The sequence below is a fragment of the Drosophila gunungcola genome, unplaced genomic scaffold (assembly GCF_025200985.1).
Source record: "Drosophila gunungcola strain Sukarami unplaced genomic scaffold, Dgunungcola_SK_2 000062F, whole genome shotgun sequence".
NCBI lineage: Eukaryota > Metazoa > Arthropoda > Insecta > Diptera > Drosophilidae > Drosophila > Drosophila gunungcola.
In genome coordinates this window covers 90944-117849 of record NW_026453225.1, presented here as the reverse complement: position 1 = coordinate 117849, position 26906 = coordinate 90944, and the positions used below count along the sequence as shown (strand labels likewise).

Below are 26906 nucleotides of genomic sequence, written 5' to 3'. Positions count from 1 at the left end.
GGTGATAGTTAGGTTAAAAAATTATAAATCGAAGAAAGCAAAACGCGCATACATTGGAGATTAAAATTATATATTGACACTAACCATGAACTAACCAACCTTGATAATAAAGAAACAGAAGGTAACTCATGCGATGTATTGTTAATTTCAGAAAACAACAACATGAACAAATTCGATATTACGAAGAAGAAGTTCCGGCTGCAGCAAGAAAGACGAGCGGCGAGGCTTATACCGGCGAGACCAGCAGGGGCGGGCATACAGATCAGGACAGCACCGAATGTTCAGGAGCAACAGATAGTACGGGCAAGGACACCGTCGCCAGACCGGGACATCCTGGAGCTGCACCCGAAGGACACGGAGGAGCAAGCGGCGGAGGCACAGGCAGAGGGAGCGGCAGCAGGCATGAGACGGAGGCACGCCCAGACTCACAAGCACCACAAGCGGAGTTATTCACGAACGAAATGGGGTGGATCTTACCAAGGGATGCAACGATGTCGGCCAGGGCGGTCGACGAGATTAAAGAAAGATGGAACAGAAGGAGAAAGGGAAAGCAGCAGAGCATATTGGTAAAAGACGAGCGAAAGACGTGGACGGTTATTTTTGGAAGGGGAACCCGAATTACTATAAGACACTTCGTGCCTTCTCAAGAGGGGGGGAGGTGTGACGCTCAGGAGCGCACAGAATAAACATAATATATAGAATAAACAAATAATAAACATAAGCAGTAGTTATAGATTAAGTTAGTAGTAAAATGCAAGAAGCAAGAAGTTAAGTAGGCAAGAAGCCGAAATAAATATAAGTTAAAACGGAAATATTCAAATTTAAATATCCGGGCGGGCGCGCCAAACAAAAGAAACGGTCACACTGACCAACGGCCACCACAAGCCACACGCGTTATGGCACTGGCTATAGGATTAGGAAACTACAGTCACACTAATTGTGACTGGCAAGGGCCGGGAGGGATATAAAAAGGGCGCCGGTGGCCCATACAGATTCACTCTGCGGCCGACGGCGAGCGGAGAAGGTAAGGCTTACGCATTGGTGTGAGCAAACTTCTCTGGTAGTTAACTGCGGAGTCTTTTTTGGGATAGGGTCTAGTACCCCGTCCGCCCAATACATTGTAGTTAGCTTTTCCCCCCCTTCCCCTTCTTCCCACCCTCCAAAAGACCGGCCGTCATCAGTGATATCCGACCTTTGGGATCCCACACCCCAAGACCGACCGTCATTAGTGACACCCGATCTTCTGGGGACTCCACCACTCGGTTCTCCGAGGCGCTCCTCGGCCGTCTGCCGAACCGATCCCACCTGGTTCTCACCCGGGTTGAGTCGGTCCGCAACGCGCCCTGACCACCACTCGGTTCTCCGAGGCCCCACGGCAAGGCCGACCCCTCGTGGTTGCGACACGTCTCATACCCTGGTAGACCCAAGCGGCCTCCACCCTCTTCTCGGAACTGGTAGACCCCAGCGGCCTCCACCCTCTGCTCGAAACTGGTAGACCCAAGCTGCCTCCAAACTGTCTCATCCTCATAGACATAAGCATAGCCAAGAGGGACGACGTGGCCTTTTCTTTCTCACCCACAGGACGCCCGCCGCCACCGCCGCCGGCCGCGACGACGACGCCGAACGACGACGCAGAAGTCCCCGGCATCCTACGGGCGGACGAGCCCCATGCAGCACGAACTCTATCTATCTATGTACACGATAATTCTTAATAAACGCATACCGATTCGATTTCACTGAACCCCGCTTACGTGTCATACTCTGGGAACCGGGTCGAACTCTTCCAGCAACCACTCCTGACATAAATAAATGTTGGAACGAACACCTGGACACCGTTGAGCTACCTCAGCAAAGCATGATCGTTACAAGGTATCCTATCCCCGCGATTTCTACCATATTGTCAAATATGGGCAAATCTAAATTTTTTACAACACAGGATCTTAAATCAGGCTTCCACCAGATAGAACTGGCGGAAAGGGATAGGGAAAAGACGGCTTTCTCAATAAATAACGGTAAATATGAATTTTGTAGATTACCGTTCGGCCTAAAAAATGCTCCGAGCATTTTTCAAAGGGCTATTGATGATGTTTTTCTGGAAAAAATTTGAAAAACATGCTATGTGTATGTTGATGATGTAATAATTTTTTCTCAGACAAAGGAGGACCATGTTAATGATATTCACTGTGTTCTCGAGAAACTCTTAGAGGCAGGTATGAGAGTGTCCCAAGAAAAACCAAAGTTTTTTTAAAAAAAACGTTGAATATTTGGGATTCATAGTATCAGAAGGGGAACCTTACCTGAAAAGGTCAAGGCTATCAAAGAATTTCCTCTACCAAAAACCCTTATCAATCTCCGCTCCATTTTGGGGCTAGCGAAATATTATAGATGCTTTATTAAAGGTTTTGCATCAATAGCAGGACCCCTTACAGGAATACTAAAAGGAGAAAATGGAAAAGTAAGCAAGTATCAATCGAGGAAAATTGATATCGAAAAGAATAACAACAGAAGGAAGCATTTCATAAGTTAAGAGAAATCTTAGCATCAGAAGATGTCCTACTGTCATACCCTGACTTTACGAAGCCGTTTGATTTAACAACATCCCAAGGGGGACGCCCTATTACCATGCTATCTCGCACGTTACGTGATAACGAAAAAAACTTTATACTGACCACCAGCCGTTAACATTCGCTGTATCGGATAAAACCCCAATGCGAAACTAAAACGCTGGAAAGGAATTATCGACGATCACGGAGCTAAGATAATTTACAAACCAGGCAAGGAAAACCTTGTAGCAGACGCATTGTCTCGCCAAAATATAAACGTCTTACAAGACACACCAGAATCGGACGCGGCTACGATACATACGATACATACTGCTTCCGAAATCAAATTATAATTGAGGAAGGAGACAGTTCGTCTGTAGACAACTTTATTTTATTCAAAAACAAAATGAGACACATAATAAAGATCTCGGACCGCAATAGCCTGATTAATACAATTCAAGATGTAATAAACCCAGAGGTAGTAATAGCGATACATTGCTCTCTCCCCGTCCTAGCTTTTTTTCAGCATAGGATAATCGAGTTATTCCCAGGCACAACATTTAAATACTCAAAAAGCTTTGTGCAGGACATAACAGATAAGACCGAACATAAGGAAATCATAATTACTGAGCATAATAGATAATCTGGAAGGATACCGATTTGTAGTGGTGACGGATCACCTAGCGTTGAAATGGCTAAACTCTATAGAAAGCCCTTCAGGGAGGGTAGCCAGATGGGCACTCGGACTACAACCGTTCCAATTCGAGATTAGATACCGAAAAGGAAAGTTGAACGCAGTAGCAGACGCATTGTCCAGGGCTCCACCAGTAGAAATAAAAACCGCGAACTGTCAGGGCGATTGGTTGAAGGAAGCATACGAGGAGGCGCAGAAAGACCCAAGCAACGAGGAATTCAGAGTAGAAGGAGAAAGGCTCTACAAAAGATGCGGGAGAGAAAGGGATAGACAACCATGGAAGCTGTGCATTTCAGAAAGCGAGATTCAAACGGTGCTTAAAGAAAACCACTGCAACACAACAGCGGGGCACATGGGGATATTAAAAACGCAGAGGAAGGTTATGCAACGATATTTTTGGCCCAGAATGCGGAAGGACATTGTAAAATTCGTAAAGGCTTGCGAGAGCTGCCAACGATACAAATTGTCTCAACAAAAAACAGCTGGGAAAATTCTGACAAGAATAACCGAAACCTTATGTGTCGACTTCGTCGGACCTCTACCACGCACAAAGCATGGAAACACCACACTAATAGTGATAGTGGATAGGTTTTCAAAATGGACGGAACTCGCGGCAATAAGGAGCGCAACGGCAGAGGCATTCCTGAAAATATTTCGTGAAAGGATAATCGCCAGAGTTGGTGCGCCAAAAACACTGATATCAGACAATGGGGTCCAGTTTACGGGAGGAAAAACAAAGACCGCCATGGAACAGTGGGGCATACAGCAACAATTCACGGCACCATATACGCCGCAGCAGAACCCAACTGAAAGAACAAAACGAACCATAAAAACCATGATATCACAAATGGCAGGGGAGGAACAAACTAGGTGGGACGAGAATCTACCGGAGCTAATGCTAGCATATAACAGCAGCACATCCGAATCAACGGGATTCAGTCCAGCAAAAATACTGTACGGAAGAGAACTCCGACTGCCGGGAGCACTATTCGATAGGGTCACCAAAGGGTCAGGATTAGCGACAGAAACAGTGGCACAAGGTGGAAGAGACTACAAAGCATCAGAAGCGAAGCGATCGAGAACATAGAAGGAGCAGCAGAGACACAAAAATACCATTACGACCTACGTAAAAGAGAATGGAAGCCAAGTGTAGGACAGCTAGTCTGGTGCAAAACACACTACCTATCCAACGCAGCGGAAAAATTCAACGCTAAATTAGCACCGAAATATGACGGGCCGTGGGTAGTAGGCAATTTTTTTCGCCGGTGATAGTTAGGTTAAAAAATTATAAATCGAAGAAAGCAAAACGCGCATACATTGGAGATTAAAATATATATTGACACTAACCATGAACTAACCAACCTTGATAATAAAGAAACAGAAGGTAACTCATGCGATGTATTGTTAATTTCAGAAAACAACAACATGAACAAATTCGATATTACGAAGAAGAAGTTCCGGCTGCAGCAAGAAAGACGAGCGGCGAGGCTTATACCGGCGAGACCAGCAGGGGCGGGCATACAGATCAGGACAGCACCGAATGTTCAGGAGCAACAGATAGTACGGGCAAGGACACCGTCGCCAGACCGGGACATCCTGGAGCTGCACCCGAAGGACACGGAGGAGCAAGCGGCGGAGGCACAGGCAGAGGGAGCGGCAGCAGGCATGAGACGGAGGCACGCCCAGACTCACAAGCACCACAAGCGGAGTTATTCACGAACGAAATGGGGTGGATCTTACCAAGGGATGCAACGATGTCGGCCAGGGCGGTCGACGAGATTAAAGAAAGATGGAACAGAAGGAGAAAGGGAAAGCAGCAGAGCATATTGGTAAAAGACGAGCGAAAGACGTGGACGGTTATTTTTGGAAGGGGAACCCGAATTACTATAAGACACTTCGTGCCTTCTCAAGAGGGGGGGAGGTGTGACGCTCAGGAGCGCACAGAATAAACATAATATATAGAATAAACAAATAATAAACATAAGCAGTAGTTATAGATTAAGTTAGTAGTAAAATGCAAGAAGCAAGAAGTTAAGTAGGCAAGAAGCCGAAATAAATATAAGTTAAAACGGAAATATTCAAATTTAAATATCCGGGCGGCGCGCCAAACAAAAGAAACGGTCACACTGACCAACGGCCACCACAAGCCACACGCGTTATGGCACTGGCTATAGGATTAGGAAACTACAGTCACACTAATTGTGACTGGCAAGGGCCGGGAGGGATATAAAAAGGGCGCCGGTGGCCCATACAGATTCACTCTGCGGCCGACGGCGAGCGGAGAAGGTAAGGCTTACGCATTGGTGTGAGCAAACTTCTCTGGTAGTTAACTGCGGAGTCTTTTTTGGGATAGGGTCTAGTACCCCGTCCGCCCAATACATTGTAGTTAGCTTTTCCCCCCCTTCCCCTTCTTCCCACCCTCCAAAAGACCGGCCGTCATCAGTGATATCCGACCTTTGGGATCCCACACCCCAAGACCGACCGTCATTAGTGACACCCGATCTTCTGGGGACTCCACCACTCGGTTCTCCGAGGCGCTCCTCGGCCGTCTGCCGAACCGATCCCACCTGGTTCTCACCCGGGTTGAGTCGGTCCGCAACGCGCCCTGACCACCACTCGGTTCTCCGAGGCCCCACGGCAAGGCCGACCCCTCGTGGTTGCGACACGTCTCATACCCTGGTAGACCCAAGCGGCCTCCACCCTCTTCTCGGAACTGGTAGACCCCAGCGGCCTCCACCCTCTGCTCGAAACTGGTAGACCCAAGCTGCCTCCAAACTGTCTCATCCTCATAGACATAAGCATAGCCAAGAGGGACGACGTGGCCTTTTCTTTCTCACCCACAGGACGCCCGCCGCCACCGCCGCCCGCCGGCCGCGACGACGACGCCGAACGACGACGCAGAAGTCCCCGGCATCCTACGGGCGGACGAGCCCCATGCAGCACGAACTCTATCTATCTATGTACACGATAATTCTTAATAAACGCATACCGATTCGATTTCACTGAACCCCGCTTACGTGTCATACTCTGGGAACCGGGTCGAACTCTTCCAGCAACCACTCCTGACATAAATAAATGTTGGAACGAACACCTGGACACCGTTGAGCTACCTCAGCAAAGCATGATCGTTACAAGGTATCCTATCCCCGCGATTTCTACCATATTGTCAAATATGGGCAAATCTAAATTTTTTACAACACATGATCTTAAATCAGGCTTCCACCAGATAGAACTGGCGGAAAGGGATAGGGAAAAGACGGCTTTCTCAATAAATAACGGTAAATATGAATTTTGTAGATTACCGTTCGGCCTAAAAAATTCTCCGAGCATTTTTCAAAGGGCTATTGATGATGTTTTTCTGGAAAAAATTTGAAAAACATGCTATGTGTATGTTGATGATGTAATAATTTTTTCTCAGACAAAGGAGGACCATGTTAATGATATTCACTGTGTTCTCGAGAAACTCTTAGAGGCAGGTATGAGAGTGTCCCAAGAAAAACCAAAGTTTTTTTAAAAAAAACGTTGAATATTTGGGATTCATAGTATCAGAAGGGGAACCTTACCTGAAAAGGTCAAGGCTATCAAAGAATTTCCTCTACCAAAAACCCTTATCAATCTCCGCTCCATTTTGGGGCTAGCGAAATATTATAGATGCTTTATTAAAGGTTTTGCATCAATAGCAGGACCCCTTACAGGAATACTAAAAGGAGAAAATGGAAAAGTAAGCAAGTATCAATCGAGGAAAATTGATATCGAAGAGAATAAACAACAGAAGGAAGCATTTCATAAGTTAAGAGAAATCTTAGCATCAGAAGATGTCCTACTGTCATACTGATTTACGAAGCCGTTTGATTAATCCCAAGGGGACGCCCTATTACCATGCTATCTCGCACGTTACGTGATAACGAAAAAAACTTTATACTGACCACCAGCCGTTAACATTCGCTGTATCGGATAAAAACCCCAATGCGAAACTAAAACGCTGGAAAGGAATTATCGACGATCACGGAGCTAAGATAATTTACAAACCAGGCAAGGAAAACCTTGTAGCAGACGCATTGTCTCGCCAAAATATAAACGTCTTACAAGACACACCAGAATCGGACGCGGCTACGATACATACGATACATACTGCTTCCGAAATCAAATTATAATTGAGGAAGGAGACAGTTCGTCTGTAGACAACTTTATTTTATTCAAAAACAAAATGAGACACATAATAAAGATCTCGGACCGCAATAGCCTGATTAATACAATTCAAGATGTAATAAACCCAGAGGTAGTAATAGCGATACATTGCTCTCTCCCCGTCCTAGCTTTTTTTCAGCATAGGATAATCGAGTTATTCCCAGGCACAACATTTAAATACTCAAAAAGCTTTGTGCAGGACATAACAGATAAGACCGAACATAAGGAAATCATAATTACTGAGCATAATAGAGCCCACCGTGCTGCTCAGGAAAATGTAAAACAAATTTTACGGGACTATTTTTTTCCCAAAATGCTAAGGCTATCAACGGAGTTTACATTAAATTGTAGAATCTGTTCCATGGCCAAGTATAACCGCCACCCCACCAAGCAGACGGTCGGCCAATACACCAATACCCTCTTACGCAGGGGAAATCCTTCATATCGATATATTTTCAACGGACGGAAACCTTTTTCTCACATGCATCGACAAATTTTCCAAATTCGCTATAGTACAAAAAATAGCCTCAATGGCCATCGTTGATGTAAAAGCTCCAAAATTAAACGTAGTACATTTTTTTCCGAACACAAAAACTATTTACTGTGACAACGAGAGGTAACTTAACTCCGAAACGATAAAATCAATTTTACTTAATAATTTTAATATTTGCATCTCAAATGCACCCCCCTGCACAGCATTTCAAATGGTCAGGTAGAAAGATTCCATAACACTCTCGCAGAAATAGCTAGGTGCCTGAAACTGGAAAATAAATTAAACGACACTACTGAAATCATTTTACTGGCAACCAACAGATACAATAAAACTATTCACACAGTAACAAACAGGAAGCCAATAGAATTAATACATTCCACACCCACAGAAGTTGAGAAAGAAATCCAAGAAAAAATCCAACAGGCACAGTTAACAAAGACAGAACCCATAAGAAGTATCAGGTGGGAGACAAGGTGTTCCTAAAGGCAAATAAACGCTTGGGAAATAAACTCTCATCTTTGTGCTCAGAAGAAACCATTGAAGCAGACCTGGGGACCACGGTTCTCATTAAAGGGAGGGTGGTCCATAAGGACAATATACGATAATGACTATCATTAAATTCTAAAATTACCCTTAAGAAACACTTTTTACTACTTACACTAACAGTTGCCATGACAAACGCGACAGTAAAACTTAACAATTATACGAACGCGGACTACATCCCCACAGTAGACGGTGACATTGTAATTTGGGATAGTTACGGATACCTACGACATTCAACAAACTTGACTTCGTACGAGGACTATGCGGACCAGACAGAAGTAATGACAAAGACCTTCACGAACGATCACAGGACGCAGGTAATAACCACTGACTTAGGTCACATTCGCAAATTAGTTGCTACCCTTAAAGTCCACCACAGGGATACTAGGAGCATTAACTTAATCGGAACAGCACTTAAAGTCATTGCAGGAACTCCCGACTTTAATGATTGGGTGCAAATAAAGTTTAATCAGGAACAATTACTTAACGCTGAAGAAGGACAATCTGCGTTAAATATTAAATTTCAAGAACGTTTAAATGCACTTACTAATTCTATGAATCAAATTCAGAAAGTAGACTGAGATGAAGAAACCCACCTTTTAGAAATCATTTTAGCAAAAAAACAGAATTGTTATCACAGACTTAGAAAATATTTTGATGGGCCTAACCATAGCGAAACTTAACATCGTCAGCCCGGCTATCCTGGATAGCAACGACATAAACGAATTCAAAGACAAACAGCCTACTAACATAAGCTTAGTAGAAATATTAGAAGTAAATAGCATAAGCGTTTTTCAAAATTCAGAAAAAATCCACTTTCTCATTAATTCCCCTACTCTAAGCTAGTTTGTAAAAAGATAACAGTTTACCCGGTTCAGCACCACAACAAGATCCTAGACTTCGAGAATGGAGACCTAGTCGCCGATTGTGCAGCACGAATTGTCAACATCGGGGGCTGCAAGGCTACAGTAGGCGCTACCTTCTGTAAGGAACTTCAAGGCGACACATGCGCACAACAGATGGTGGCCGGGGTGACTGCACAATGCTCCACTCTACCAGTTCACTTGAGTCCAGTTACTGTAGTGGACCACGGTACCCTCATCATCAACGACGCCCAAGTGACCATCATCGACAATCTCGGTCTAAAACAAGAAATATCTGGCTCATACCTTGTAACCTACCCTAGCAAGGTATCTCTAAACGGCTTCTGGTACATAAACCAACTTGGAACCTCAAGGAAAAAACCTGCAGTCTCGGCCATGACCCTGGTAAACATAACCGCTCATCAGGACCGACTCAGCCTCCCGTTCCTTCACGAGCTGAGCCTGAGAAACCTCCACCACATTGGGACCCTTAGAGAAAAATTTACAGCGGGTTCCTTCTTCAGCTACTTCTTTGCCCTACTTGCCTCCTTTCTATTGTGCTCTACCGATTGGCTAGGATACCACGCTTTAAGGACCAGAGAACAAGGCAACCCAAGAACCAATAGCGACGTAGAATCAGCAGGTCACCGGACGGCGACCACTTAAAAGAGGGAGGAGTTAACACGCGCAGTTCTCATGAGCAGAATTTGCCGAGTTGCAAGCCATATCCGGTGGCCAACACGCGCAGCAAGGAAACTGCCGAATCCACGATTCAGGTGCCATCGCCCCATCGCCTGATACCAGGGACTGACCCGGCGCATTAGCGGCAGCGCAGGGAACATGCGCTCAGCGAATGATCGCCGGATACCAAGTGCTGACCTTGCTTTTTGGTGACAGCGCTGCTAGCAGGCAAAGGCCTCAAGCTGTAGCCGGATCAGAACCTTAAGTTAAGGAAAACATTTATAAATTTATCTAACCCTTTGCTTAAAAGGCTTAGGAGTAATAAATAACCTTAAACAAAAATATAAAGCAGTCTAAAAGTAATTTGCACACGAATGCAGGGGCCCGCTGCTGAGAGTTCGGGGGGCCTCCCGTTTTCAATTTTTTTGTGTCCAAATATGTTGTATGAAATGACCACTCTATATGTTGTATGGTTAGTGGTAATAGCAAGCTAAATACACTTGGAAATTTCTGTTGACAACACTAGTTTGGACTTAACCTTCTACGCAGTCATTAAGAATGGTATAGTAAAGATAGTCGATTTGATATTTTTTAGAAAAGTCGGTGAAGTTTCATAAAAAAAACAGACAAGCCGAAAAAAATCAAGACATCTCGGATAAAATACCGTCAGAGTGTCTTTTTGTAAAAGGCCACCAGCCTGAGCTTGACGTATCCCATCTAGAAAGTTTACTTGATGAACAGATCGAGTAATGCCAATTAGAAAAGATCAAACAACCCAGTTCGTCGGAGGACGCCTCGACCATTGTATTGCTCCCGCAGTATAATTGCAGCAAGCGACTATATTGCAATTAAAGGCGATCAAACGCAAGGAAAGCCAAGTATCATTTTCTGTTGCCACTTCTATTGAACGATTGGAAGGAAATAGCCTCTTTAAAACGCTTGAACTAGCATATGGGTTTTTTCATGTTCCATGTTCCATGTTCTAAAAAAATACACATTCAGGTCGATTCGATATTTGCCTTTCTGAATTTCGAATTCGGCAGCTGTTTTTTTAAGATTCATTAATGCAATTCTGCTGGATTTGGTGTAAGGTGCATGGATGACCTTATTATTTCCTCGAAGGATGTAAATGAAGGATTCAAAAAACTGGAGCGTGTCTTAAGCCGAGCATCAGAGTTTAACTGATATACAAGCACTAAAACTTCTCGATTCCACATGATAGGAAAAGTCTTTAATGGTTTCCTACACTTACACCCTATTTCAGGTGGTTTATTTAAGATTACGCCTAGAAAGCTAAGCGTCATAAAATCCTTCGTCCTTATTTGCAAAAAACTGAGCCAGTCAGTTTTAACAATCCTCTCTTGTAGCTAATTTTACACTACCCAAATCGTTCGACATTGATAGGAAAAGGCGGTAGTCACTTGGTGCGATGACTTGTGTGGTCTAGCGTTGTCCTGATGGAAAACAATTCCTTTCCTATTGGCCAAAGCGGGGCACTTCAGACGGTCCAATTGTTAACAGTAAATAAATTAAGTGTAATTAAGTAATTAAGTGTTTGGCCATAGGGGAGCAGCTCATGGTAGATAATTCCTTGCCAATTCCACCATACACACAGCAAAACCTTTCTGGGTGTCAATCCTGGCTTAGCCACCGCCACCATCCATTCTTCGACCACGACCGTTTTTGCCTCACTTTGCCGTAAGTGACCATCTTTCACATTCATCACCAGTGACCATCCACTTCAAAAATGTGTCGGTTTTCTTGCGATTCAGCAGCTATTCGAAGATCGAAATTCGATCCAAAAGATACATCGAGCTTGTTTTAGTTTCCAGCCTGTGTAAAATGGTTCTAAGCTGTTTATTGAGCAATGTTTAGCTTCTGGGCAATTGATTTACTGTTTGAATGACGGTCAGACTTAAGATTTCCATTATTCTGTCGGCCTTGTTGTGCCTTATCTTTAACAACAAAATTCCCAGAACGAATTCGACTAAACCAGAATGGTGTTTGGTTGGCAGTTACAGTACATTTTAAGCTGCCTGGCTTCCGTTTTCGCCTTTGTCAAAGAAAAATTGAAAGGTATAGCGAATTTTTTCTTTTCCGATCTCCATATTTACCATAGCGTAATCGATCACAAAACTTTTCTAAGAAGCTTTTATAGTACAAATGCTTAACTTTCTAACGCCACCTACTTAAATTTAATCGGATTTTTACAGCGACTTACAGATCACTAAAATCATCTATTGTTCAAATAATGGAATAATTTTAACTTGACCTTATACAATCCAAAAGCTTGAACGGAAATACACACAGACGTTTCTATGCTCGGTAATGAAGGAGTTCTGTAAAAGGATCCTGACGATGAAAAATTGCATCCTATTCAGTGCATAGACCAGAAGACGAAGACAGCGGAAGAAATAAATCATTCTTACGAGCTTGGGGTGTTGGCTATAATCGAAGCTTTAAAAAAAAGGCGTATGTATTTACTTGCAATAAAGTTTAAAATCATTATTGAACGCCACGCTTTTGCGTTAACGCTAAAAAATGCGTCGAAATCCCGTTGAGATTTTTACGTTATGCATTGTTTCTCCAAGATTAAGACTATGATATTAAACACAGGAGTGGCACCAAGATGAGGCATGTAGATGCCTTACATCGAGTTTCATGTTTTATGCTGGAAGACACACTGCACCATGATCAGCAGGAAGCACAGTCTCAAGATGCTGTGATCGTGGTGCCGAACCTGATTGACGATGAAATAATTAGCAAGGACATTTATCGGTACGAATGATATAAGCGGCAGTTGAGAGGTCGTTTTACATACCCTACTTATCGAAAAAAGTAGTTGAAGTGGTTTAAAGTTTGGTTGAATGTATAATTTCTGAAGGAAAGGTCGGCAAAAAGAAAGGTTTCTTGAAACCCATTGCTAAGGACGCCTTCTACATTGAGTTCTGAATCAAAACTGATTCAAGATTCTTATTCTTTTAACAGATTACAAGTTCTAAGAACTGCACAATTGTCGGGTTTGAGTAACAGATCATAATTTATGGCTCAAGATCGATTTAGCTCATAAAATCTTATACTTTATGATTATTTGTGTTCTTCTGAACATTCTGCCAAGGGCCGAAGATAAGGTGTATAAAATATTAGTTACACAAATGATATACATATTTATCTTGTTAGCATTGCAAACAATATATTTTATTTTGCAGCTAACTTATTGATTTAACACCTTTGTATCAGCAAAAGTTTTATACCTTTACTTTTATTCCAATTACATATTATTTTATGTTTTAAAATAGTATTTATATGTTCAAATATCGAGCATGCCGCTAGGTATGGCTTTGGCTTGTAATTGCCTTCGTACATTTATTTTTCTTATAAAACATACAGCTAAAATTATTATAACTACAATTCCCAACATTAAAGATGTATGACCAGTAAAATGATGAAAATCTAACTAATGTTATTTTAGCTTATGTGTTTCTAAATCGTTTATTTCGTTAAAGAGGTTTTTAAATTCCACTGTATAACTAACGGGTTCCAAACAACTTTAGATATTTATTTTATATCATCTACATATGACTATGATAGTGTCCCTTGATCGTCTAGCTGAATACTGTGATAAGCAACCAATATGTTGTTATCTGTTCGAGCAGAGCAATCGGGGCGTAATGATCAAAGTTCCCTGTTCAGGTAAATCAATTGTTTTTAATTTGGAGTTGTCGCATTGAACTCGAGCCTTGGTGTTGCTTGGAACCTTAAACAGCCAACTAATTTTTCTATCTAACTCAACCCAATAAGACTAATGCTCAATAGTTAATTTAGATCTACAATTTGAATCTCCACTTCTTTTAAGAGGCGCAAGCTTACAACAGTTGTGCTGGCATTCTCAAAGGCCAATTTCTTTCAAAAACTTTTTTGTTTGATTGCCACCTTTAACACTTATTAATAGTCGTTTCCGCTATTATATGATAAACATCTGTTTCAAAATGGTAGATAAAATACTGAGAATCTGTAATCATGCACTGTAATCATGCGGTCAGCCAATTTAACCGGTACTGGGATAATGACAAGCAAAGGTATTTTCGCATTGATTATTAACTTTTTATACACAAATAAGACCTTAGCCGTTAGTAAAGTATAAACCTCTTTTAATTCTGTAACTGTTTTTTTCCCTGGTAGAACTAATATATCAAACAAACTTTCTTTTATTTTTAAATAACACCTTTACCTGACTAGGTTTTAATATGTTAGTAATAATTTTACCATAAATTATGTCTATTAATAGGCTTATGAATCCGGATTGAATCTTTTTGCATTCATCTATAAATATTCAATCGTTTGCTCAAAAGATTTGAATCGATTTTTTGTCCTCAAAATATGATTATTGAAGTATAAAGTCATATTTTCATATGTTATATCAAACAGGTCCTTCCGGGGCCCCGGAAGAATAAAAAAAAAAAAAAATCTGTTTAATATTTATCTAGCTCCTGTTTGCTACTGATTGCAAAATTGACCGTCCATCCATCAGATCTACACTGCCCGGCTCATTAAAATCGGGGTCCGCCAAAATATAATTTTTCCACCTTGATTTCTCAAAATTAACGGTGTTGACTAGAAGATTCCCCTTTAACTTTGGAAGTGCTAGTGCTTCCATTTTAAAAACTTTCTGGGAATTTGTACTTTTTATTGAAAACTTTACCTTGGAAGACACTCCCCTGATCTCCGTTTGAAATCGAATTTTCGGTGAACTTCAAATCTGTGCAGATTTTTCCGAAATTAGTGTGCTTTATGAACCATTATTAATCAAAGCTTTTAATGTTTCAAAACCTCCATTTGTGGATTTTATTTGATTTAGTGCTATAGCAAGCAACGCTTCTTACTACGTCATGCAAGTGTTAAATTTTTTTTTTTTTTATTATTTTTATTATAAATTATGTGTAGCATGCAATGATGGTTTTCCTTGCAAACGGAACACGTACTATCACATTATCATATCACTATCACATATATTTGCAGAGCCTATTTGTAAAATGTTCTGATTATAATGAGTGCCAAAACTCATTTATTGTGTCAATAAAAATTCTTAATTGCGTAACTGAGTCAACATCTAAAACTTGAAGCTGAAAAAGGCGAATTAATTGATCGGAAAAAATTATCCTTATATATTCCTACCGCTTGGTTAATTGTTCCCAAGCCGACTCATAATTCTCCCCAGATCCCAGCACTAATTGAGAATCCACATTTCTGGCTTCTCCCTTAAGTGAGACCTTGAGGTAATTAAATTTTAAGGAAGGACTTAGGTCCTCTCTTAAATTAACGATTTCATTAAATAACTAATTAAACAGGTCCCAATTTTTGGAATCTCCAAAGAATGTGGGTACCTGAATTTTGGGTAGCGTTGTCAAGTCATATATTTTACTAGGCACAATTTCCTCAAAATTTGTTCTCGATTTCTTAGCCACTTTCGAAATGTCAAATTCTAATTCGTTTTTTAATTTAATTTAATTTAATTTATTTGTTTTGGTATCCCGACCTTTGTGATTGTTACATTAAAACTTAAATACTTTGGGATTCGTACAATAAAACTTAAATAGTAGAAGTACAATTACATTACATTACGTTACAATAACAATACTCATTTGAACATTTACAGATTAATACATTTAATAGGTTTTGGTGCCATGAGTAACATAAAGAAATGAATTAAATTTAAAAGAAAAAGGGAATAACATTAAAAATTTTAAATTAAAATTAAAGTAAGAATACGAATTAGATTGTGCCCTTTAAATATTTTATAAGTTCGTTTTTTAAAGTGCGTTTCATTTCTTATACATTTTATATTGTTTGGGAGGTTATTCCAATAGCGAACAGTCTGTATGAAAAAGTGTTTTTCCGTCATCGTCAATTTTTATCCTTTGCAGACAATGTTGTTTGTTCTAGCAGACGAAGACATGTTCAATTAAGTACTGCGGCTCTTTTTTATTCAGGACTTTATGCAGAAATAAGAGGGTTTTTAACTTAATCCATGGCTTAAAGCTTAGTTCAAAAATTTTATTTGAGTAACATGTTATGTGCTCCCTGCGGAGCACATATCGCGCAATTGAGTTAAAGGCAACTTTTAGTCTTCGCATGCTTATGGCGTCGAAGGATCCAAATACTTCAATACCGTTAAACAAAGTTGTAATAATGCAGGTTTTCGCTACAAGCATCCTGATATTCTGTGGAATAAGGTTTCTGGATAAAGATAGCTGCCTGAGCATGCCATATGCTTTTCCTGTGGCCTTGTTCACATGTTCATCCCTCGTTAAGGTGGAATTAAATGCTATTCCCAGATTTTTGACCCGTTTAACAAATTCTATTTCAACATTATTTACCTCAATCTTTGGAAGACAGCTAAAGTCAATTGATTTTTTATGAGTAAGTATGCATTTAAATTTGGATGGATTGAGTCTTAATCCGTTCGCATCAGTCCAATTATTAATTGTTTAATTTCGTTGTTGCTAATTATAATATACTCACTAATTTAATTAGGGGACGGCTAACATATAACTGGACATCATCAGCATATAGGTGCACATCAAATACAGAAATACATTTAGGGAGACCATTTACATATAACGAGAAAAGCTGTGGACCTAAAACTGAGCCTTGTGGAACTTCTTGTTTGAGAGGCAGAAATGAAGATTTTAGCGACTCGGAGACGACGGCCTGCACCCTGTTTGTAAGATATGTTCGGATGAGGTTTATTGCACTTGAAGACAAAAAAAAATTTTATAAATTTTCCAGCAATCAGGAAACATTGACGTGGTAAAAACTGTATTAAAAATATGGGTAATATAACAAATTTGTTTTTGGAGAAACATTTTTATAAATTTGGGTCTAACATTTTACTTTAAGTATACATTCAAGGACATCACATGGACGTACATACATAAAGCTAAAAATAATATCACAGGCTGTTGTTGAGTTCAGGTACAAAATATTTGTAGGAATGACGGAAGGAACCTCTGAAATTGACTTATTAAGGGCGTCTACATCAAGGTCCGATTTAGCCATAGCATTTTGTTTTCCTATGCCCAGGCTTCTTAAATCCTTCCAAACTTGACCAGGAGTCTCTGCATTGGCAAATTTATTATTATAAAATCTACGTTTGGAGGAAGAGATCGAGTTTGTGACTAAGTTTCTTAGTTGTTTAAAAATGATGTGCAGGCTTTCAGTGTTATACCTTTTCCAGCGTTTGTAGGCATTATCCCGCAGGTGAATTTGTTTTTTAATTTTCAAATTAAGCCATGGCTGTAGGGGAGGTTTTGGTGTTTTTGTTCTTAATGGAACACAGTGTTTAAAAAAAACCGTCGAATGTTGAAGTAAAATAATAGAAGTTGTTCCTGTGGCAAAGTCAAGTCATAAATGTTTGTCCAGTCGTAATTTTCAAATTCAGTTAGTAGGTTGTTGAAATTGATTGATTTATATTCCCTTTAGTTAAAAAATCGTGTTGAATTGTGAGAAACAAAATCATATGTCAGATATGTCTGATACGGACTCTAAGAGATCAGTATATTGGGTCATTCGATGGGGTCTATAAATACAACAGATTAACATTTTTGACTTGAAACTAGGATCTACGACTTCCACAAACAAATATTCAACTCTGCCTTCGATCGGATTTGATTTAATAAGCTTCGAAGTGTATTTGTTGCTTACAAAAATCGCTACACCATCTGCGTATTTTAATCTGTCGAACCTATGCAACCCGTAGCCATCACATTCAAAAGGGACGTCACTGTAGCCACTTACAAACCATGTTTCTAAAAACACACACTACATCAACATTTGATCCGACAAATAGTTCCCTAAACTAATCCATTTTTCTGACCAAGCCTTGAGCATTTATGTGGACAATCTTCAAACCAACATTCTGTTTACACAGAATTCTCAGCTGACTGCCCGCTGTTGTTTAACTCATCGTCATAATGCCTATCAGTGACAGCAGTCCGGTATTTTCTCTAATTCTAATTTCAAATGTAGGAATATTATCCAATTTTATATCTTCAAAGGTTTCTTTAAAATATTTTTCTAAGCGCTCTGTTGCTATAAAACCATTTTGCAGCAACTAGCTCCACTTTGTAGGTTTCTTCAGCTTTGATCAAAACCTTATCTATCCTCTTCCAGATGTTGATTTTCTGAAGTAGTAATGATCGACTACTAAAATTTTTACTAATGTCGAATGAGTACTAATGTATTCGACTCTTAACTTCTCAAGGGCCTTAATGGCGTTTTTGTAATGTCTACCTGCCTTTTTATTTGGGCCTATAAAATGTAATTTAAAATTGAACTTAGCTGCCATTTCGATGATTGGTTATAGCCGATGACGTCGTTGGTCTTCGCTGATGTTATTGCTGTTGCTGCAGAAGTTCTTGTCCATTTGTACACTGTTTCCGTTCTTGTTAATTTTGTTGTATTTTATTGTCGCTCTTATTCAAGTTCTTTTGTAGTTTGTTACTGCTGATGCCGAGGTGCTTGGGGTCGTCAACTTCTTCGAAGGCAGCTCCAACATTGCAGCGAGATGCTGATCGGTGGCAGCTGTGAAATGCTGAAAAAAACACTCGGTCTTGGAAAGAAAAAACTGTGGGAAGTGTCGGTTTTAGAAATTTATTTATTTATCTGGATTACCGACGGGAAATTCATGTGTTGCTATACTTTCGTTGTCGGATGTGGAAAATATGTAGATATGTATGTATGTATGTATTTGTATGTATGTATATTTATTCCAGCCCAGGAGTAACGGAAAATTTAATTGAATATTGCCGGCAGGTATATGTTGTAAACTTTTTTGTTTTCGATTTGTGGACTTTATGTTGGAAACGGTGTGCAAATATTTTAGCCCAGCAAAGAAACACACACACTTGGAAAATATAGTGGGCGAATTTGGCGGAACACTTGGAAAATATATCGTTATTAGTTTTTAGAGCTCCCTTGGAGTCTACTTTGCACACTTCACTTTTCGATAGAATTTTTCTTACTTTTGAATTTTAATGTTTAATGAAAGCACTTTGATGTACGGCCAAACGTACGTATGTAATTTGTGTCTTTAAAGTCACAAAAGGGAATTGGATAGAAAAAAAAATGGCCGCACGATCAAAGGTGAAAAGCAAAAAACGACGAAGATATTTTATTAGTAAAATCTTGCAGTTAGCTGACTGCAGACCGGCAATTAATATAATGTGGAAAAAAATTCGTAATTATCTTGGCAAGAGAGGGGTGAAAAATTATCCGGCTCGAAGGACCAAAATGTTTGGTGGTGTGCTTGTGGTGAACTCCTATCGAAGTCAGATTCAACGTTACAGCGAGATTCTGATCGGTGGCAGCTGTGAAATGCTTAAAAAACTCTCGGTCGCGAGAAGAAAAACTTTTGGAAGTGTCGGTATATAGCGCGGCCCGGCCGATCGTTTATTCAGCTCGTTGACAATTGGAATACTAAAACTTAAAAATAGAGCGCTAAGCGCTGTGCGCATCATGGAACTCTCCAAGAGCGGGAGAGTTCGTTGGAAGACAAGAACGGCGGAAAACGTACTGGGAAGTTGTGAGCGGTGGATAGCGGGAGTACGGGAGCGCAATAGTGCACTGCCTAAGCATGCACAATCTTGTCAGAGGTAATATTGACTCCATAGAACTGTTAAGCAGCTTTACTTCTATTGTGCCTTTTTGACCAACCCGCAACTACCATCGTCTTAACTTGCCAAGATGTACATGAAATTTTTAATGGGAGGGGGCAAGGACAGGTGAGTTAGGATGTTTTTTACAATAAAATTAACAGAGCATTTGGAAAATATCAACAAATACAGTTTTATTGCGAACATAAAACGCGAAATGGATCATGTACCTCGAAATTACAGAGATGGAGAAGCGTATATGACCCAGTAGGTAGCTAAAATGTGCAAGTCCAGTTATTAATTTGTGAAGGAACATGACACTATGACAGGTCTGACGATCCCTGAGAGAGGGCAGATTCAGTACACGCAGTCTATTCACGTAAGATGGTAGGTGACCATGAGTATAACAGTTTAAACCACGTAAAGCAAGCAAAAGGAACTGTTTCTGTACCGATTCTATAGGGTCCTGACAGTTGGTATATTGAGAAGACCTCTCGTCATGCTATTTCTAATTTTGAGAAGCGACCTAGGACATCTTCTGTTGGAATGGACGCCACATGGGCTTTGACTGCCCACTTTTCTATCTCGGTCACCGATAAGTCGGTGCAATAACTAGGCCATTGATTGAGTGGCTGTTGCAATCAAGTGGGTCCCTGCCACCAAAGAGGGTTATCAACCAGCTCTTGGAGGGGTATTCCTCGACCAAATCAGCTAGGTTGTGTTCGGATTGAACGTGCGACAAATTGGCTGCCTCTGTGGATCGGGTTATCTTTGTCACCCTGTTGGCAACCAACGTAGTCCCATGATACGCGGGCTTGGCTAACCATGCCAGCACAATAGTGGAGTCGGTCCAGTAATGGCGACTGGAATTAAGTGCAGGCCACTTAAACGTCCAAATATTATCACTTAAATTGTTTCCCACGCTGCACAAAGGATTTCTGCTGGCTTCAAAATATAACTCTCCCGCTCAGGGTAAACATATGCGGTCTCTGCATAGGCCATAGATAAGAAGAGAATTCGAATCACCCCAATAATACTTGCTAAGAAACTTATGAAATAAAAACAGTTTGAAATTATAACTCAGCAAATCAAGACGTCTTATTACTTGGTCGTTCTATTGTTTTGAAAAATAAAAATAAATCACGAAAGTAGACTTTTTTTTAGTGATACAACCTGCTCTAAGAGATATCTTTAATCAGAAAATGTATTGATTTTTTTCCAATCACGATTTTCCAATTACCAATATTTATAATTTATTTATAATTTAGTGGTGGTAAAACTACCCGGAGAGGCGTGTGAAGATATGTTATTGTGTGGCAATGTACATGGATAAAATTTGAATCTCACAAGAGTTTTGGGAGGTAACTCTTTGTGGCCAACCGCTGGGATACGCATGGATATATGTGTTTGTGCGTTTGTGCAGTCCGGGCTCACGCAAATCAATTTTGGAAATAAATAAACTACAATGGAACAATTTTAGAAATTTATTTATTTATCTGGATTACCGACGGGAAATTCATGTGTTGCTATACTTTCGTTGTCGGATGTGGAAAATATGTAGATATGTATGTATGTATGTATTTGTATGTATGTATATTTATTCCAGCCCAGGAGTAACGGAAAATTTAATTGAATATTGCCGGCAGGTATATGTTGTAAACTTTTTTGTTTTCGATTTGTGGACTTTATGTTGGAAACGGTGTGCAAATATTTTAGCCGAGCAAAGAAACACAAACACTTGGAAAATATAGTGGGCGAATTTGGCGGAACACTTGGAAAATATATCGTAATTAGTTTTCAGAGCTCCCTTGGAGTCTACTTTGCACACTTCACTTATCGATAGAATATTTCTTACTTTTGAATTTTAATGTTTAATGAAAGCACTTTGTGTCTTTAAATTCACAAAAGGGAATTGGATAGAAAAAAAAAATGGCCGCACGATCAAAGGTGAAAAGCAAAAAACGACGAAGATATTTTATTAGCAAAATCTTGCAGTTAGCTGACTGCAGACCGGCAATTAATATAATGTGGAAAAAAATTCGTAATTATCTTGGCAAGAGAGGGGTGAAAAATTATCCGGCTCGAAGGACCAAAATGTTTGGTGGTGTGCTTGTGGTGAACTCCTATCGAAGTCAGATTCAACGTTACAGCGAGATTCTGATCGGTGGCAGCTGTGAAATGCTTAAAAAACTCTCGGTCGCGAGAAGAAAAACTTTTGGAAGTGTCGGTATATAGCGCGGCCCGGCCGATCGTTTATTCAGCTCGTTGACAATTGGAATACTAAAACTTAAAAATAGAGCGCTAAGCGCTGTGCGCATCATGGAACTCTCCAAGAGCGGGAGAGTTCGTTGGAAGTCAATATTCACTATTCACTTCGAAGTTGTGAGCGGCGGAGAGCGGGAATTCGGGAGTGCAATAGTGCAGGTCCTTTGGATTGTTTCGCTGCCTAAACAATCCGCCCCCTTGCAGCTGCTGGCGTTGCAACATTAGGTCTGGTTGCAAACCCGGAGAGAGTGTTAAACGCAGTCTTCTGGGCCACTGGCAGTCCCTCGTCAACCAAATGTAATCCTTGCTGGCAGACTTTTCCGTAGACGTCCGCATCCAGGATCAGGGATACTGTCGCCGGCAGGTAAAAACGCGGATCTGCAAGCGGTAGTTCGGCGAACTTTTTGATGACCGCGTCGGAGAGCGCATAGATCAGGGGGCAGTTACGGACGTTCGGCTCGATCTTGACCGTCGACTGGATTGTCGCCGTGCAGACTTCCTCGTCCCCGCGTCGATGCAGTTAGTCGTTGTGCACGGGTCGATGAGGGCGGCCGTGTCGAAGGACTTAAGCCCTTGGTCTCCAGGATGACCAAGGTCGTCGGAAGGACGTTCACGCTGTGACGCCGGAGGAGTGAAGAGACCGAGGGAACCGGTGTCGAGGATGGTGAGCGCGGCGGAGAGGCAAGCGCTCTGCGAATCGGCGGATCTTGCCGGCGCGAACGCTGGCGAGAACCGGAACGTTGCTGGACACTGGGAGGCTCTGTAATGTGCAGAAGGGTGTGGTGGTCGCGGTTGCAAATTTTGCACAGGTCACCGCTACGGCAATTGCCTTGCGAATGCTGGTGGGCGATGAAATTTCAAACAAATCTGACGGAGAATCATGAAAAAGAAAGCGAATGAAGACGATTCAGACTTTAATGGCACGTGCTTAGGGACAATGGACGACGGAATGTGGATTTATTGGGTAAAGGCTTTTGAAAGCTCCCATGGTAGCAGAATAACTTTGGTTACTACACGGACGTTGCCACCGGCTCTTGGAAAGACGAAGTCGATTATACCAAGTCGCCACTCATTCGGGAAAAGATTGTCGTCCTTGATGACGACCCCATCGTCGACGCGAAGCTTTTCAGTGGGAAGTTGCCACTTGTTGCGTTTGTGGAGTTCTTTAAAATACTCATCCTTCTATCAAGCAGGGAATTGCTGATGGAGAGCCTTTAAGTGCTGCCAACGGTTCAAAATGGATTTGGATTCCACATTTACTTCAGGTTCCACGATGGACAGAAGAGGTCTGCCGACAAGAAAGTGCCCAAGTTTCAACGCCAATAAATCGGTTGGATCCTCTGACATTTGGGAAAGGGGGCTTGAAATTTTAACAAGCTCCGATCTTTGCTAAGAGGATTGAAGCTCCTCAAAGGTGTACTTTCGCGTAGCTGTGGATTTATAAAACAGAGTCTTGAAACTTTTGACACCAGCTTCCCACAGGCCTACCACATGGGGTGCCCCAGGCGGAAGAAATTGCCAAGTGAGCTGCTGGTGACTATACACATTTGTCACAGACTCTTTAACGGCAAGTAGAAAGTCTTGGGAGAGCAAGGTGGTAGCGCCAACGCAGGTCTTCCCGTTGTCAAACTGATTTTGGCGCCTCTCAACACGAAACGAGCAAAGGCGGCGAGAAACTTCTCGGTCGTTAAGTCGGATGTAGGCTCTAGATGGATGGCCTTAGTGGAAAAACATACAAAAACCAACACATATCCCTTTGTAATGAGACAAGCTCTTCTGGTGTAATATTTTATGTCCAATGGGCCGGCGTAGTCCATCACTGTGTACGTAAATGGACGGGAAATGGAGATCCTGATCCACTAAGGGGTTCAGGGAGAGAATTGAACTTGACGCGGGCACAGGACGCTTTTGCTTCAGACAGCGGCGTTCGTTAGCAAATTATCTGCGCTGCGTGAAAACAACCATGAGCCTTTCAGTGACTGCAAGTTACGGGGTCTCTAGCCGACCGCCTTAGAGCGGCGATTGCTCTATTTAATTTGGAGAATCAATCTGGGACATCTTCTGTTGGAATGGACGCCACATGGGCTGCCACTGCCCGCTTTTCTATCTCGGTCACCGGTAAGTCGGAGCAATGGCTAGGCCATTGATTGAGTGGCTGTTGCAACCAAGTGGGTCCATGCCACCAAAGAGGGTTATCAACCAGCTCTTGGAGGGGTACTCCTGGAATCCGAATCAGCTGGGTTGTGTGCGGATTGAACGTGCGACAAATTGGCTGCCTCTGTGGATTGGGTTATCTTTGTTCCCCTGTTGGCAACCAACGTAGTCCCATGACACGCGGGCTTGGCTAACCATGCCAGCACAATAGTGGAGTCGGTCCAGTAATGGCGACTGGGATTAAGTGCAGGCCACTTAAGCGTCCAAATATTATCACTTAAATGTTTCCCACGCTGCACAAAGGATTTCTGCAGGCTTCAAAATATAGCTCTCCCGCTCAGGGTAAACATATGCGGTCTCTGCATAGGCCATAGATAAGAAAGAATTCGAATCACCCCAATAATACTTGCTAAGAAACTTATGAAATAAAAACAGTTTGAAATTATAACTCAGCAAATCAAGACGTCTTATTACTTGGTCGTTCTATTGTTTTGAAAAATAAAAATAAATCACGAAAGTAGACTTTTTTTTAGTGATACAACCTGCTCTAAGAGATATCTTTAATCAGAAAATGTATTGATTTTTTTCCAATCACGATTTTCCAATTACCAATATTTATAATTTATTTATAATTTAGTGGTGGTAAAACTACCCGGAGAGGCGTGTGAAGTAATGTTATTGTGTGGCAATGTACATGGATAAAATTTGAATCTCACAAGAGTTTTGGGAGGTAACTCTTTGTGGCCAACCGCTGGGATACGCATGGATATATGTGTTTGTGCGTTTGTGCAGTCCGGGCTCACGCAAATCAATTTTGGAAATAAATAAACTACAATGGAACAAAACACACAAAAGCTTTCCGCGTAGGTTTTAGAAATTTATTTATTTATCTGGATTACCGACGGGAAATTCAACTTTCGTTGTCGGATGTGGAAAATATGTAGATATGTATGTATGTATGTATTTGTATGTATGAATATTTATTCCAGCCCAGGAGTAACGGAAAATTTAATTGAATATTGCTGGCAGGTATATGTTGTAAACTTTTTTGTCTTCGATTTGTGGACTTTATGTTGGAAACGGTGTGCAAATATTTTAGCCGAGCAAAGAAACACAAACACTTGGAAAATATAGTGGGCGAATTTGGCGGAACACTTGGAAAATATATCGTTATTAGTTTTTAGAGCTCCCTTGGAGTCTACTTTGCACACTTCACTTTTCGATAGAATTTTTCTTACTTTTGAATTTTAATGTTTAATGAAAGCACTTTGATGTACGGCCAAACGTACGTATGTAATTTGTGTCTTTAAAGTCACAAAAGGGAATTGGATAGAAAAAAAAATGGCCGCACGATCAAAGGTGAAAAGCAAAAAACGACGAAGATATTTTATTAGCAAAATCTTGCAGTTAGCTGACTGCAGACCGGCAATTAATATAATGTGGAAAAAAATTCGTAATTATCTTGGCAAGAGAGGGGTGAAAAATTATCCGGCTCGAAGGACCAAAATGTTTGGTGGTGTGCTTGTGGTGAACTCCTATCGAAGTCAGATTCAACGTTACAGCGAGATTCTGATCGGTGGCAGCTGTGAAATGCTTAAAAAACTCTCGGTCGCGAGAAGAAAAACTTTTGGAAGTGTCGGTATATAGCGCGGCCCGGCCGATCGTTTATTCAGCTCGTTGACAATTGGAATACTAAAACTTAAAAATAGAGCGCTAAGCGCTGAGCGAATCATGCAACTCTCCAAGAGCGGGAGAGTTCGTTGGAAGTCAATATTCACTATTCACTTCGAAGTTGTGAGCGGCGGAGAGCGGGAATTCGGGAGTGCAATAGTGCAGGTCCTTTGGATTGTTTCGCTGCCTAAACAATCCGCCCCCTTGCAGCTGCTGGCGTTGCAACATTAGGTCTGGTTGCAAACCCGGAGAGAGTGTTAAACGCAGTCTTCTGGGCCACTGGCAGTCCCTCGTCAACCAAATGTAATCCTTGCTGGCAGACTTTTCCGTAGACGTCCGCATCCAGGATCAGGGATACTGTCGCCGGCAGGTAAAAACGCGGATCTGCAAGCGGTAGTTCGGCGAACTTTTTGATGACCGCGTCGGAGAGCGCATAGATCAGGGGGCAGTTACGGACGTTCGGCTCGATCTTGACCGTCGACTGGATTGTCGCCGTGCAGACTTCCTCGTCCCCGCGTCGATGCAGTTAGTCGTTGTGCACGGGTCGATGAGGGCGGCCGTGTCGAAGGACTTAAGCCCTTGGTCTCCAGGATGACCAAGGTCGTCGGAAGGACGTTCACGCTGTGACGCCGGAGGAGTGAAGAGACCGAGGGAACCGGTGTCGAGGATGGTGAGCGCGGCGGAGAGGCAAGCGCTCTGCGAATCGGCGGATCTTGCCGGCGCGAACGCTGGCGAGAACCGGAACGTTGCTGGACACTGGGAGGCTCTGTAATGTGCAGAAGGGTGTGGTGGTCGCGGTTGCAAATTTTGCACAGGTCACCGCTACGGCAATTGCCTTGCGAATGCTGGTGGGCGATGAAATTTCAAACAAATCTGACGGAGAATCATGAAAAAGAAAGCGAATGAAGACGATTCAGACTTTAATGGCACGTGCTTAGGGACAATGGACGACGGAATGTGGATTTATTGGGTAAAGGCTTTTGAAAGCTCCCATGGTAGCAGAATAACTTTGGTTACTACACGGACGTTGCCACCGGCTCTTGGAAAGACGAAGTCGATTATACCAAGTCGCCACTCATTCGGGAAAAGATTGTCGTCCTTGATGACGACCCCATCGTCGACGCGAAGCTTTTCAGTGGGAAGTTGCCACTTGTTGCG

General features: G+C 41.7%; 2 long non-coding RNA genes across 3 annotated transcripts in view; one reads left to right on the top strand and one right to left on the bottom strand.

The window, feature by feature from the left end:
• LOC128264259 (uncharacterized) overlaps positions 1–26906 on the bottom strand; it is a 114818-nt gene that overhangs the window by 52363 nt on the left and 35549 nt on the right. The window lies entirely within an intron of this gene.
• Positions 925–1741, top strand: LOC128264257 (uncharacterized). 2 transcript variants are annotated; one of them, XR_008268687.1, is made up of 2 exons: positions 925–1024; positions 1582–1741. It is a non-coding gene; the product is annotated as an uncharacterized LOC128264257 (long non-coding RNA). The 2 variants fall into 2 exon arrangements; XR_008268688.1 differs by having other exon boundaries at positions 925–1043.